Source organism: Triticum urartu, chromosome 7, assembly GCF_003073215.2.
Source record: "Triticum urartu cultivar G1812 chromosome 7, Tu2.1, whole genome shotgun sequence".
Taxonomy (NCBI): Eukaryota; Viridiplantae; Streptophyta; class Magnoliopsida; order Poales; family Poaceae; genus Triticum; species Triticum urartu.
Window position 1 is genome coordinate 647,323,315 of NC_053028.1, and position 14,069 is coordinate 647,337,383.

At 40.3% G+C, this 14,069-nt stretch overlaps 1 long non-coding RNA gene across 1 annotated transcript; it reads right to left on the minus strand.

Annotated features, from left to right (window-relative positions):
• Positions 1–416: 416 nt before the first annotated feature.
• LOC125523622 lies at positions 417–2,118 on the minus strand. Its single transcript, XR_007290321.1, has 3 exons — positions 1,454–2,118; positions 1,278–1,347; positions 417–1,114 (listed from the first exon to the last, which is right to left on the minus strand). It is a non-coding gene; the product is annotated as an uncharacterized LOC125523622 (long non-coding RNA).
• Between the last annotated feature and the right edge of the window lie 11,951 nt (positions 2,119–14,069).

Below are 14,069 nucleotides of genomic sequence, written 5' to 3' on the forward strand. Positions count from 1 at the left end.
CATGGATGCATCATGCAGGACCAATCTGTGTAGAATGGAGAAGAAAGCTCATCAGCTAACATAAAAAATGGAGGAACTCGTATGGCATATGGGGCCTACATGTAGTAACGTATATCCACTCTGAATCTAACATATAAAGATCAAAGTCTCCTCACCATGACTCGCTGGAGTTATGTATGTACGTAGCGGCTGCCACTCCATGGCCACCAGATCCCTACCGCTGTAGTATCGATTCCTTGTCACCATGATCAAGGGTACCTAGCAGCAGCATACATGAGGATATGTACATATCATGAAGCAATTGTAATCAGCAAGCAGCAGCCTTCTCTGTGTTCTCTGTATAGATGTGTAGTAACCAAGCAGCAAAATGAACAAAATGCAGCAGCGGGCTGCTGCTCTCCTCTCTGATCTCTCTATATGCAATAGTAGTATAGCAGAACATCAAAATTAGCAACCGCAGAGCAATCTCGAAAAAATAGTAGGAATATAATTAAAAATATTCTAATGTGTTTATTTTGGCATATCGGAACATTCAGTGTGTATATCTGAGTTCTACACCAGCTATAATGGCTGCCAATCTTGGTTAAGTACTGATCAAGTAGCATTCGGCTGAACAAAAGCAATAAACTTCAGTCTTTCTGTCCAGAGAAAATTAGGAATAATAGTGAGCAAAGCATATGAACATATCTCATTATTCAAAACTTAAGTTAACAGATCTACAATGTGCATCCTTGTGCACAACCCATCTCTAAGAAATTGTTTGGAACATCATTTATAGATATTTATTAGCAGAATTTAAGCTATAACATTGTAGGCAATACAAAGGAATTCAGATGTAAGCTGAATCTTCCTTGAACTTTCAGGCCTGGCCACTCCGACCCCTTAGTCATTAGTTTAAAGTTCAAAACTGGTGATAGAATTGGACGATGGCGTACCTTGGATGGAGCACATGCCGACAGTGTTTCAGCAAACTAAGTGGAGCAGCGAGATTGAAAGCTTCGAGCGCAACTGGAACTGATGCCAGACGGTGTACATGAGGAGTTTACCTGAGCCGATTGCACTCATCCCTTGTCCCGCACTTCCATCTTGTTGAGTCATCACAGCTACTGTTCTCCTGTTCGTATCTATTGCATCATGCAGCCATGCAAATCATATCAGGACAATGTAACAATCAATGATTTAATTAGCATGGCACAAAGAGTCAGATCGACCCATAATCAATATGTCACGGCATGCATGTATCATGAAGATGAATCAAGCAAGGATATATTACATACCTCGAACTCCACCGCGGCGGAATCCATCTGCCCAAGCATAGTTATCGCCGCTGGTCGCTCTGTGCTTGTCCTCCACACTCGAGCCAGTCACCGTCTATGCCAAGGCAGCCCACACCGTATGGAAGAATCGAGATGGAGAAATTGTACAGTGAGAAAAGATTTTCAGGCACACACACCTTGGCCCAGGGTGGATGGCCATTGTCTCGCTTGTCCTCGGCGTCCGGCAAGGCCCAGTACGCCGTCCTGGCATGGCGGCGAGCGGCAGGGGAGGAGGCCCGTGGTGGCTCGGCATCACGTGCGGGCCGTGGATCACCTTCTGCTTTTTCATCTTCCTCATGAACCCCACCATCACCCTTCCTACTCGCTCTCCTAGGAAATCCACCTCAAATCCCATGGATTCCTAGCGGGGATCACTCGAATCTACCGCTGGTTACTTTTGGGGCCGGCGGGCTTGAAGATTGTAGGCGGATTGGGTGCCGGCGGGCTTGAAGATTGCAGGAGCTGGTTGGAGACCGAGAAGGCTCAGGGTGGCGCAGGAGAAGATTTGGGCGGATGGAGAGGGGAAGGAGACAGAATTGCAAAGGGCCGGGGAAGAAGATTGGCCGCGCGGCGGCGCCGTGCCTGTAGGCATCGAGGAGGAGAGCCCGTGCTGGTTTATTTCTTTTTACAAATCAAAGGACGAACGAAAACTGTTACAGACGAATTTATGAGCAAGTTAGAATAGTACCACCTTTATGAGCAAGTTAGAATAGTACCACCTCGTTTATATTACAATTTTGTCTATACAAATCGTAAAGCGTATTATGACATAAGAAGAAAGCGTATTATGACGGTGAACCCACAGAGTCAATCCGTACTTTATTATTAGGGATAGACTAGCACATACGCCCGTGCGTTGCAACGGGGTAATAAAGATTGACATTATTCTACTGACAAACTCAATCACAATACCTGTATGAATTTCATAGAAATTTTGTTAAAAAAATTCCAACTAACTCAACCATACAATACCCATTTGTGAAAAAATTCCAGCTAGGTTGACCATGTTTATAATACACACATCCTGATCTTTTATCAAAACCACAGAGGTAAGTAAATTCCTATAACTGTAGATAAAACTGCAATATATCCACCTAGATGGAATTGTATTACATCAATTTGTGCACACTCATTGCTCCAAAAAGATTGAGATGTAGTTACCTAACAGAAGTTGACTTCCAACATGAATTCAGTCAATTGCTTGGTATCACCTATACATACAAAAAGAGAAAAGGTCATCAGTCATTTTCCTACATCTTTATATGTCATCTTTCTAGCACAGATGCCTGTGCGCTGCAACGGGAGTAACTTTTGGTGTGGATTCAAATTTAGCGAGAATTGTTCGATTTTGTTCATTTCATCAACTTGCTGGACGCGCACCTTCTTCTAGTCAACTTTGACAAATCCCCCCTTCTTCTGCGCAACTGTAACAAATTATATATCTATATCGATAGAGGAAGGTAAAAAAAATTGAAAAAAAATCCAGTTCACTCCATATCTTAAAAAGTCACAAATATGGTTTCTCACCCCGCCAAAAAAGGTTACTTTCCTCTCTAATGATTGCTCTTGTCATAGTGTAAACATAATGTAATTGTCGTCGTGTCTGCCAGAGTTTCACTAAAAGGAAAAAAAGAAAATTAGCTAAAATCAGGAACCGAAGAAGAAAATTATGGAACTTAGAAACTTTTTTCAAAATTGTACAATTAAAAATCTTGATTTTATCTAAAAATCAGATTAATAACAGAAAGTTCAAGTATAAAATAAAATAATTTAATGTTGGATTTCCTACTAATTAATTTTATGACATGCATATATATGCCCGCTTTTTAAGTAGGAAGGCAATCGGCGACAATAATTATCCCCGCGTGCATGTTGCTTTTTTTTAGATCTGCATCTCCGCTTTTAAGTAGGAAAGCAATCAAGCTGCACTAATTAAATCATTGCCTTCCCGTGGAGTCAACTTCTTCATTTGCCTTTTTTTTCTTGGCGTTATTCCTTCCTTTCTTGTCTTTCTAATTGCCGATAATCATTTATTTCTTAGATTCTCGGGGCAGCTATGCTTATTTTTCAATAAATTCATAACCTAACACATTCACGGCTTTAGCCCAGTCGGTTGTGCACGTTGAGATGAAACAGCAGGTCATGAGTTCGCTCCCCATGAAAATCAACTAATAATTTTTAAAAAAATCAACTAATTTTTGCGCTGCGCTCCTCTACAATCTCGGCCCATATGCAAGGGCAAAGTTGTTGCTCAGAATCTAGGCCCATGTAGGGCAAAGCCCATGACGATAGGAAAACACACAAGAAATTTACAGCCTAACATGTGCATCGCTTTAGCCCGTTGGTTTTGTACGTTGAGATGAAAACAGCAGGTCGTGAGTTCGATCCCCATGAAAATTAACTAATTTTTGCGCTGCGCTGTCATTGCTCACAATCTCAGCCCATGACGGTAGAAAAACGTAATTTATCGAATATATATCGATGGCAATATTAGTACCACCTTGTGTATATGTCTTAAATTCAAACTGAAAGCGTAAATTTACAGAAAAAAAGCGTATTGTGACGGTGAACCCACGGAGTCAATCCGTGCTTTATTATTATCCGTGAGTTCGATCCCCATGAAAATTAACTAATTTTTGCGCTGCGCTGTCATTGCTCACAATCTCAGCCCATGACGGTAGAAAAACGTAATTTATCGAATATATATCGATGGCAATATTAGTACCACCTTGTGTATATGTCTTAAATTCAAACTGAAAGCGTAAATTTACAGAAAAAAAGCGTATTGTGACGGTGAACCCACGGAGTCAATCCGTGCTTTATTATTATCCGTGAGTTCGATCCCCATGAAAATTAACTAATTTTTGCGCTGCGCTGTCATTGCTCACAATCTCAGCCCATGACGGTAGAAAAACGTAATTTATCGAATATATATCGATGGCAATATTAGTACCACCTTGTGTATATGTCTTAAATTCAGTCAACTTTGACAAATCCCCCCTTCTTCTGCGCAACTGTAACAAATTATATATCTATATCGATAGAGGAAGGTAAAAAAAATGAAAAAAAATCCAGTTCACTCCATATCTTAAAAAGTCACAAATATGGTTTCTCACCCCGCCAAAAAAGGTTACTTTCCTCTCTAATGATTGCTCTTGTCATAGTGTAAACATAATGTAATTGTCGTCGTGTCTGCCAGAGTTTCACTAAAAGGAAAAAAAGAAAATTAGCTAAAATCAGGAACCGAGGAAGAAAATTATGGAACTTAGAAACTTTTTTCAAAATTGTACAATTAAAAATCTTGATTTTATCTAAAAATCAGATTAATAACAGAAAGTTCAAGTATAAAATAAAATAATTTAATGTTGGATTTCCTACTAATTAATTTTATGACATGCATATATATGCCCGCTTTTTAAGTAGGAAGGCAATCGACGACAATAATTATCCCCGCGTGCATGTTGCTTTTTTTTAGATCTGCATCTCCGCTTTTAAGTAGGAAAGCAATCAAGTGCACTAATTAAATCATTGCCTTCCGTGGAGTCAACTTCTTCATTTGCCTTTTTTTTCTTGGCGTTATTCCTTCCTTTCTTGTCTTTCTAATTGCCGATAATCATTTATTTCTTAGGTTCTCGGGGCAGCTATGCTTATTTTTCAATAAATTCATAACCTACACATTCACGGCTTTAGCCCAGTCGGTTGTGCACGTTGAGATGAAACAGCAGGTCATGAGTTCGCCCCATGAAAATCAACTAATAATTTTTTTAAAAAAACTAATTTTTGCGCTGCGCTCCTCTACAATCTCGGCCCATATGCAAGGGCAAAGTTGTTGCTCAGAATCTAGGCATGTAGGGCAAAGCCCATGACGATAGGAAAACACACAAGAAATTCACAGCCTAACATGTGCATGGCTTTAGCCCGTTGGTTTTGTACGTTGAGATGAAAACAGCAGGTCGTGAGTTCGATCCCCATGAAAATTAACTAATTTTTGCGCTGCGCTGTCATTGCTCACAATCTCGGCCCATGTGGGGCAAAGCCCATGACGGTAGAAAAACGTAATTTATCGAATATATATCGATGGCAATATTAATACCACCTTGTGTATATGTCTTAAATTCAAACTGAAAGCGTAAATCTACAGAAAAAAAGCGTATTGTGACGGTGAACCCACGGAGTCAATCCGTGCTTTATTATTAGGGATAGACTAGCACATATGCCCGTGCGTTGCAACGGGAAAGACAATTAGAATGTCTACCAAAGCACTAAGCACTCATCAACGCGACTCTACAACACCAGACGGTGCAACCTGGCAGCAACCGAGAGGTGCATGCCAAGGTCTAGCAGAAATGTATATTAGTCAGGCATTAAAAACCATGATAGGCATGCGATATTTTTGATATGCTGTTTTGTCCGACAATTTATTGACACCATACATGAATAATTCAAAGTTGAACAAAACCATTATATTGAAATCTACTTCATCCCTTTCAGTTTCTTAAGGCTATCTTAGGAATTTGAGCCAACCCACTTTGTCCAATTAATACACTTGCCTTTTCTCTTGAAAAATAGATTAGCTGTTAAAAAAAAGGACGAACTCACTTGCAAGAACAACACCAGCCCATGCACGCTCACCCCTCGCTGAAGCTTCTTGGAAATTAGAAAATAGCACCCACAAATCCGTCCAAGATTTTATTTAGAAGAAAAAATCTCAAGGGAGCAACATAATTTTGGGACGGAGGGAGTATGTCCAGCTTCGTTTACAGCTAGCACAGCTAGCAACTCTAACTCACCCCTCAATGTTCATGTTTATCTTCAGCCTCTCCCACAATCCCACACCTCATCGTGTTTTCTTTAAGAAATCCCACACCTCATCCTTTATTTATTAACCAAGGAGCTTGTTGATTGTCTACTCATTGGTGCATATAAATTGTAATGATTTCATGAACAGTAGCAAGGCGGGACTACTAATTCAAAGGTTGCTGGTTGTATATATAGCCTTAAAAAGAAAGGACGTATCCTGAGTTCGATCCGCAGGAGTAATAATATTTTACGTATTCTTGAAGCCCACTCACATGGTGCGTTGTGCAGGCCCATCAACACGTTGCGTTCGATCCGCTGGATTACATGACGCGGCCCAAGTAGCGCTAGTGGCTTCTGTGCCAATAAAATATACGAAGTCCAGGTTTAATTCAATATAAGTACATAACGTTCGCTGCATTTATCAAAGAGACTTGTGGTAGGTGAGTTGGCTAGTTCGTTGTGCTTTGGACGTAGGGACCCAGGTTCGAATTTGTATCTTGTAATTTTTATTAGTACGAATTTTGATGCATACGATGTGGTTTCCCGAATTAGTACCACCTCGTATATATGTTTTAAATTCAAACTGAAAGTGTATATATGTGTTCCCCGAATTGTGAGTCAATCCGTGCTTTATTATTAGGGATAGATTATATATCATTATTATTATTATTATTATTATTATTATTATTATTATTATTATTATATATATATATATACTAGGGATAGATTAGGGAAAGATTTATATTTGATTTATTACAGGCAAATCGCCTACTACTTTTGCTAAAAAAGCCCCACATTCAGGCACGTCTTAAAACCAAATGCAAAGGCCGGGGGCACGCCTCCATTTCCAAAAAAAAATGCATCATCATGATGCAGAGGCCGGGGACACGTCTTCATTTCCAAAAAAATAAAATTCAGGCACCTCTTAAAACCAAATGTTTGCTCGGTACTCTGGTATGAGGTTTCACATTCCATTTGAAAACCAACTCGCTCGAAGTGAAGGGAAGGAGGCAGGTGAGGAGGCGTGGGGGGAGAGAGGAGCCATGGATTAACCAATCTCCCAATGGTAGTGTTTTTTGGCTTCTTGGCACTTGGCAGCAAGTTCTGTTCCACAGCTGTTCTTCTCAACTTAGTCGACTTCGAAACGTAATGGTTCGTCTAATGCTTCATGCTCTCTTTGTCGAGAGAGAGAAAACACTGAACATATTTTCTTTAAATGTGTCCTGACCTGGCTGGGTTGGAGCTGTGTTCAATCATGGTTGGACACTAACTGGAACCCACTTCTTCGAACTTTTGGCTGTGTGCATCTAGTTATCCAGAGGCCGGGTGATTTTTGATACGATTGTATCAACTCGATATTTCAATTCAATGAAAAGCCCTTTATCGGAAAAAAAACTGGAACCCTTCTGGATTCACGGATCAGTTTGAATGCACTTAGAATTATCTGGGCTAGTTTGTTCGTGTTTTCTACCTTTTCTATAAAGAAAGTCTCTCCAACTACATGCTTCGAAAGACTTTGTTTCTCATCGTTAGGGTTGCAAGAAAAGCTCGAGGCTCTGAGCCATTCGAGATCGACTCGTTTTTCTTCTCAACTCGAAAAGAAATGAGCTTGGCATGAACATTTTATGTATCTTGATCTATAAATAAGTTGATCTTGAGCCAACACTAGCTTGCCCAATTTTAGCTCGATAACCCGGTGTCATATAATTATATTACATAATTTTCATATATATTAAAATTAAATGGAATAATTCTTTACCAAGGGAGGAGAAAATTTCACGCGGAGAAAATTATGATGTGTACTTTTTTTGTCCAAACATGGAAGCTTAATTAATTGCGGAGAAAATTCAGCCCCGGTATGGTATATGGTCAGCCGTGTGTTAAACATTATGTTATTTCACCCAAAGTTTGAGAGCAGACGCACCTTCGTTTCTTCTATTGCAAGTTCATCCATGATCTCTTGCTATTAAGAAAGTACAAGTCTTCTATTGAAACAGAATAAGTTGAATAATGGTTTTTTATGTTGTGTTGTCGCCTATCTTCTTTTAAAATTTATCTTAGAATACTAAAATATCATTTTATTTAGTTCGAAACTAGTTCGAGATCGACTCAAGATAATTACAAGCTGAGCACGAGTCACTTTCAACATCTCGAAACTTTAGCTTCGTTTGATTTGAGCTCACTTAAATTTTAGTATAAGTTGATCTGAGCCTAATCCAGCTCGCTCAAACTCGACTCGTTTGCAGGGGCAAATCTATGTGTAAGCTGTGGGGTCTAGCTATGCGCGGACCATGAAGATCCATGCAGTCCAACATTCACTACTGGAAAATAACGAGTAGGTGCTCCTCCTTGACATTCACGATCGGTCGGGCGATATCTGCATATGATATATGTACGTATGTATGTATATGTACGAGCTGAGCGACGAGAGAGGGGATTAATTTACAGCTTCTATGTGTCGAACTTGCCGGAGACGAAGTTGTACTACCAGGGCCGCAAGAGAGAAGAAGCTTGAGCGTTCCGTTGGCCACACCCTCCTTGACGAAAAGGTAGGTGCCAAGGTTTTCGAGGGACACATTGACGGCCTCTTGTGGAAATGAAACAGCTACAATAATGAACCACGCTACAGTGCCATGAGCACTATCGTCACCCGCTAGTGAGATAGCGCTACATGGACTGGTCCAGGTGGGAGCTGCGTGCGTCGGTGTCACTATTTGTCGCAACCAACGGCATGTACGAGCCCAAATACTATTTGGCACCCCTCTGCATGAGTTACAGGCTTGCAGCTCCCTCCACAAACGGAGACACACCCCCTTTGTCATGGACACGTCCTATTTACTGTCTCTGTTTTTAAATATTTGTCTTTTTATAGATTTCAAATAAACTATTCTATACGGATGTATATAAACATATTTTAAAATATAGATTCACTCATTTTACTTCGTATGTAGTCACTTATTGAAATCTCTAGAAACACAAATATTTAGGAACGGAGGGAGTATTTATTAGGAGTTCCAACGTTCGCGGGCCGCTGGTGCAGTACGGTTCTGAGAAGCTTTTAAGAGCATTACTAGTAGAACCCTCAAACCCTCACTAGTGTTTTAAGGGTCCAAAAATGATCTTTTTGTACACTTTTATGGGTTGAAAAATAGGGGCAAAGATTAGAACCCTCAAACCCAACCCTTATAACGGAATATTCCCCATGAACGACGTCGTCGTTGCACGCGGGAGGTCGACGGGGCGGCCGCCGGCGACGGGGGCGACTAGCAGCGGCGGTCGCGGGCGTGGACGCGGGAGTTGGGAGGATTTTTCCCTCCCGCGCGAGTATAACCGCCAAATGAGAGTTGGGGTAGGTTTTGCTCCCCAACCCTTACTTTTGAGGATTGGGAGAGGGTTTAAGGGTTGGACCTTTTAAAAAATTTAAGGGTTTAAGGGTTAAGGGGTTGTAGTCTACGGCTTTTTTTCAACGAAAACTATAAAAAAGCAGTTATTTTTAGGGGTTTGAGGGCTCTACTAGTAATGCTCTAATACCTTCCCAGTCTGGTTTTCTTTCTATTTTTTTCATTTGGTTTTCCTTGCTTTGTTTTATTATTATTATTATTCTTCATTTTTGTTTGCTTATTTTATTCCCCTTTTGTCAACATTTTAATACATGGGAATCTCTTGTTCAAACATGTGTACTTTTTAATATGCGCAAACTTTCTTTTTTGCAATCTTTTTTTCAAACTCATTAACCTTTTTCATATCTGGAACATTTTTTACATTTTCTATATTTATGCCAATTAGTGAAATGTTTTCCGCATACTTGGACTTGTTCAAATTAATGAACTTTTTTTCCAAATAATGAACATTTTTTAATTTGTTGAGCTATTTTCCCAAACTTGTAAACTTTTCTGAATTCACAAACTTTTTTCAAATATAGAAAAAAATTCAATTCCATGATTTTTTTTTCAAATCAACAAAAAAATTCACGAACCTATTCCAATTTCGTGAACACTTTTCTAATCCGTGAACATTTCTCAAGTTTGTGAACATATGCCGAGTTCGTAAACTTTTTAGGCTACGGCCCAACGATGCCATCTTGTTCCAGCGCAGCAAAATCCAAGCGGGTTGAGGGGGTCGAGCATTCTGGTTGCTTCAGATCTCTCGCTGGTTGACTGGTGGACCAGTTGACTGGCTCGAAGATTGACCAGCTGACTTTTAAAAAATGGTAAATTTTGGACAAAAATCATTAAAAAAATTGATTTCAAAAGTCCAACTATTTGGAAAAAGTTCACAAATTAGAAAAAAAATCATCTATTTAAAAAAATCACTAATTTGAAAAAGAATCATCAAATTTCAAGAAATGTTCATTAATTTTGAAAAAACTTCATCAAATTTGAAACAAAGTTCTTAGATTTAAAAACATCATCGAATTTGAAAATCATTCATCAAATTTCACAAAAAGTTCATCAAATTTTAAAAAAAGTTCATCGATTTTAAATAAAAAGTTCATAAATTTGAAAAAAGTTCATCGAACAGGAAGAAGAAAAAAGAAAAAAGGAAAGAGAAGTAGAAAGAAGAAAGGATGGAAAAAGATGTAAGTAATAACATTAGGTTTGGTGCTGGGGTGTTTACTGCAACATACATCAAAGCAAGAGGTTGCTAGTTCGATTCACACCACACATTGACTTTTATGTCTAAAAGGTAGATGGGCTGGCTCAGCGTGGAAGGTGGCATGTGCGTCCATTTGCAAAATGCACAGTGACAGACGCTTAAGCTAGACACGGGGTGACCGACCAAGAGACAAGAGACAAAACCGCTAGTTGACATTAACCGGCGACTGCTGACTCATAGTCGTCCAACCGCTTGTGACTAGCCCACGACTTGTGGCCTCTGTCCCACTACCCCTAGCCCACCTAGCTGCTCCCCTCTCCTTGCCGATCGCTGGCTCACCCCCGAGGCGAGTGTGATAGTTTTACATTGGTCTCGATGTAAAACTCACATGATGGGGTCAGTTAGGTGCGCAACGTGGGACACATGGGCATCTACCCACTTTCACAGGTTATCATACATGTCAACGATGACAGAGATCTACATCCAGTTTGACATTGAACTACTCTAACAAATCAACATCTATTCCTAAATCACGATGATTTTAAAATGGTGGTGCGTGCAATCCCAATTAAGCTCTTCCTATAGCACTTAAAGGGGGGTTGCCCAAGAAAAGGAGGACTAGCCACTAATTTGCTGGAACATTGTATATGAATTTTGCCTGATTCTCCCATCAGTTGCGTTGTTGCGCATTGTCTTGTCCTGATGCTTCTCATGCCAAGTTGGGGTATATGCGAGATAAGATTAGTCTCCTCATCTTGGCAGCTAATTGATCGTCCGCACAAAATGAGGATACGATCTTGATTTAGATCACCAGACATGAATTTACGACACGATAGGAGTGGTAAGCTAGCACTTCAAGGGTGGAAAGAAAGATTGCCTTCTATAAATAAAGAAAGCGGAAGGACATGTTATGTAGAAATTTAGGTGGTAGCATTGAAACCCGAAGAAAGCACAATGATTAGGTTGAATTAATCGCGAGAAAAAGAGGACATGTTATCAATGGAGAGGCAATAATAAATCAAGTAGCAACACCGAGGTTATATAAGGTGAAGTGCTAACTTTTTGGGACTTGTAGAACTCACAAATACTATTTTGGTATACACCAACATGTAAAACATACGGTCCCAGATACGTGGAGCTCTCTGGTGCACACCAAATGGCCAACACATTTTTGCAAAATGTCTCCTTGAACTTACCATAATCAAAATGAGTCGCAGGGCTCGAGCTTGAGACATCAACTATGCGGGTGCACGATCTAACCAGTCCACTAGAAAGTGCTTTGCAATTCCATAAAGGTAGATATTTGGTTATAGTATAAATATAGACATTAAATGTTGAAAATAATACTTCTTCTTCAGACTGAACACACTAAATTAACATAAACAAAGTATTCAACATTGAGCTTGCAAACTACATAGACACAACACTAACACAAAACAGACACTTATAGACTAAACCGATAACACTAAACACTTAGAATCTCTCCTTAAAACTGAGCACTTTGTTTGTATGTTAATTTAGTGTGTTTAGTGTGAAGATGTATCATATTCAACGTTTAATGTCTATATTTAATCTCTTCTTCATACTAAACACTTCTAATTCAGCATTGCAACATGCAACATAGTAATCATCCTCTTCATTGTCAAATGAAATCATTGAAGGGGCCTAACGCCTTATCAATTCTAGTACACAAGCACCCCGCATGGCTGCTAGACTACATGGTAGGGCATGCAGTTGGGCTGTGCATGCTGGCCGGCATCATCAAGGCCACCCACGCTGGGCCTCGTATGCTTGCGCACACAAATCATGAATGACAGCTTCGGCTTGAGTTGTGATCATGGAGGCCTATAATACGACTACTTCCACAAGGTTCGTCCTTCTGCAACTCTTGCACTTGTGTGACTTGTGGCTCTCACACGGCTGATGCTAGTGCGTGTTGACTCTCTAGCACCGGTGTGTGCTGCTCACCAGATGGTACAACAATGTCGAGGGTGTCATTGTAGATGAATACCACATCATCATCGCTCCCGCTTGATGAAATGTCACTATCGGGAGAACTGACAGCCATAGCCTGGGCTTTGACACACTGTTGGTCGCCCCAACCCATCATTGCCTAGGCGGTAGGCCTCGCATGTGCTATGCTCACTTTCTTGCTCTCAATGTTCCGGGTGCTTATAGACAAAGGACTTTTATAGACGAAGGGGTGTGCTAGAACGGCATCGCGGGAAGGTTGTGCGGGATGGTCTGCCATGGTAGGCATTGTTGATACGTCCATTTTGCATCATGTTTTCTTACTGCTATTTATAATGTTTTGTGCATAATAATGCTTTATGGAGTAACTCTAATGCCTTTTCTCTCATAATATGCAAGGTTCACACAAGGAGGGAGAATACCGGCAGCTAAAATTCTGGACCTGAAAAAGCTACGTTAGAGTTAGCTATTTTGCGCATCTCCAAATGAGTTGAAACTTCACAGAGATTTTTTATGGAATATATAAGAATTATTGGAGAAAATAACTACAGGTAGAACCCACCAGGTGGGCACAACCCACCTAGGTGCGCTAGGGCCCCCAAGCGTGCCCTGGTGAGTTGTGCCCTCCTCGGCCCACCTCTAATGCCCATCTTCTGGTACATAGGTCATTTTGACCTAGAAAAAATAGGGGGAGGACTTTTGGGATGAAGCATCGCCGTCTCGAGGAGGAACTTGGGTAGGAGCACTTTTGCCCTCCGGCGGAGCGATTTCGCCGGGGGAACTTCCCTTCCGGAGGGAGAAATCATCGTCATCATCATCACCAACAACTCTCCCATCTTTAGGAGGGCAATCTCCATCAACATCTTCAACAGCACCATCTCCTATCAAGCCCTAGTTCATCTCTTGTGTTCAATCTTTATACCAGAACCTTAGATTGGTACTTGTGGGTGACTAGTAGTGTTGATTACTATTTGGTTTATTTGGTGAAAAATTATATGTTCAGATCCATTATGTTATTTAATACCCCTCTGATCTTGAGCATGATTATCATTTGTAAGTACTTACTTTTGTTCATGAGGTCACGGAAGAAATCTTGTTACAAGTAATCATGTGAACTTGATATGTGTTCGACATTTTGATGATATGCATGTTGCGATTCCCTTAGTGGTGTCATGTGAATGTCGACTACATCACACTTCACCTTATTAGGGCCTAAGGAAATGTGTTGTGGAGTAGTTATTAGATGATGAGTTGCGAGAGTGACAGAAGATTAAATCCTAATTGATGTGCTACTTCGTAAGGGACTGATTTGGATCCAAAAATTTAATGCTATGGTTAGATTTTATCTTAATACTTTTTCCATAGTTGCGGATGCTTGCGAGGGGG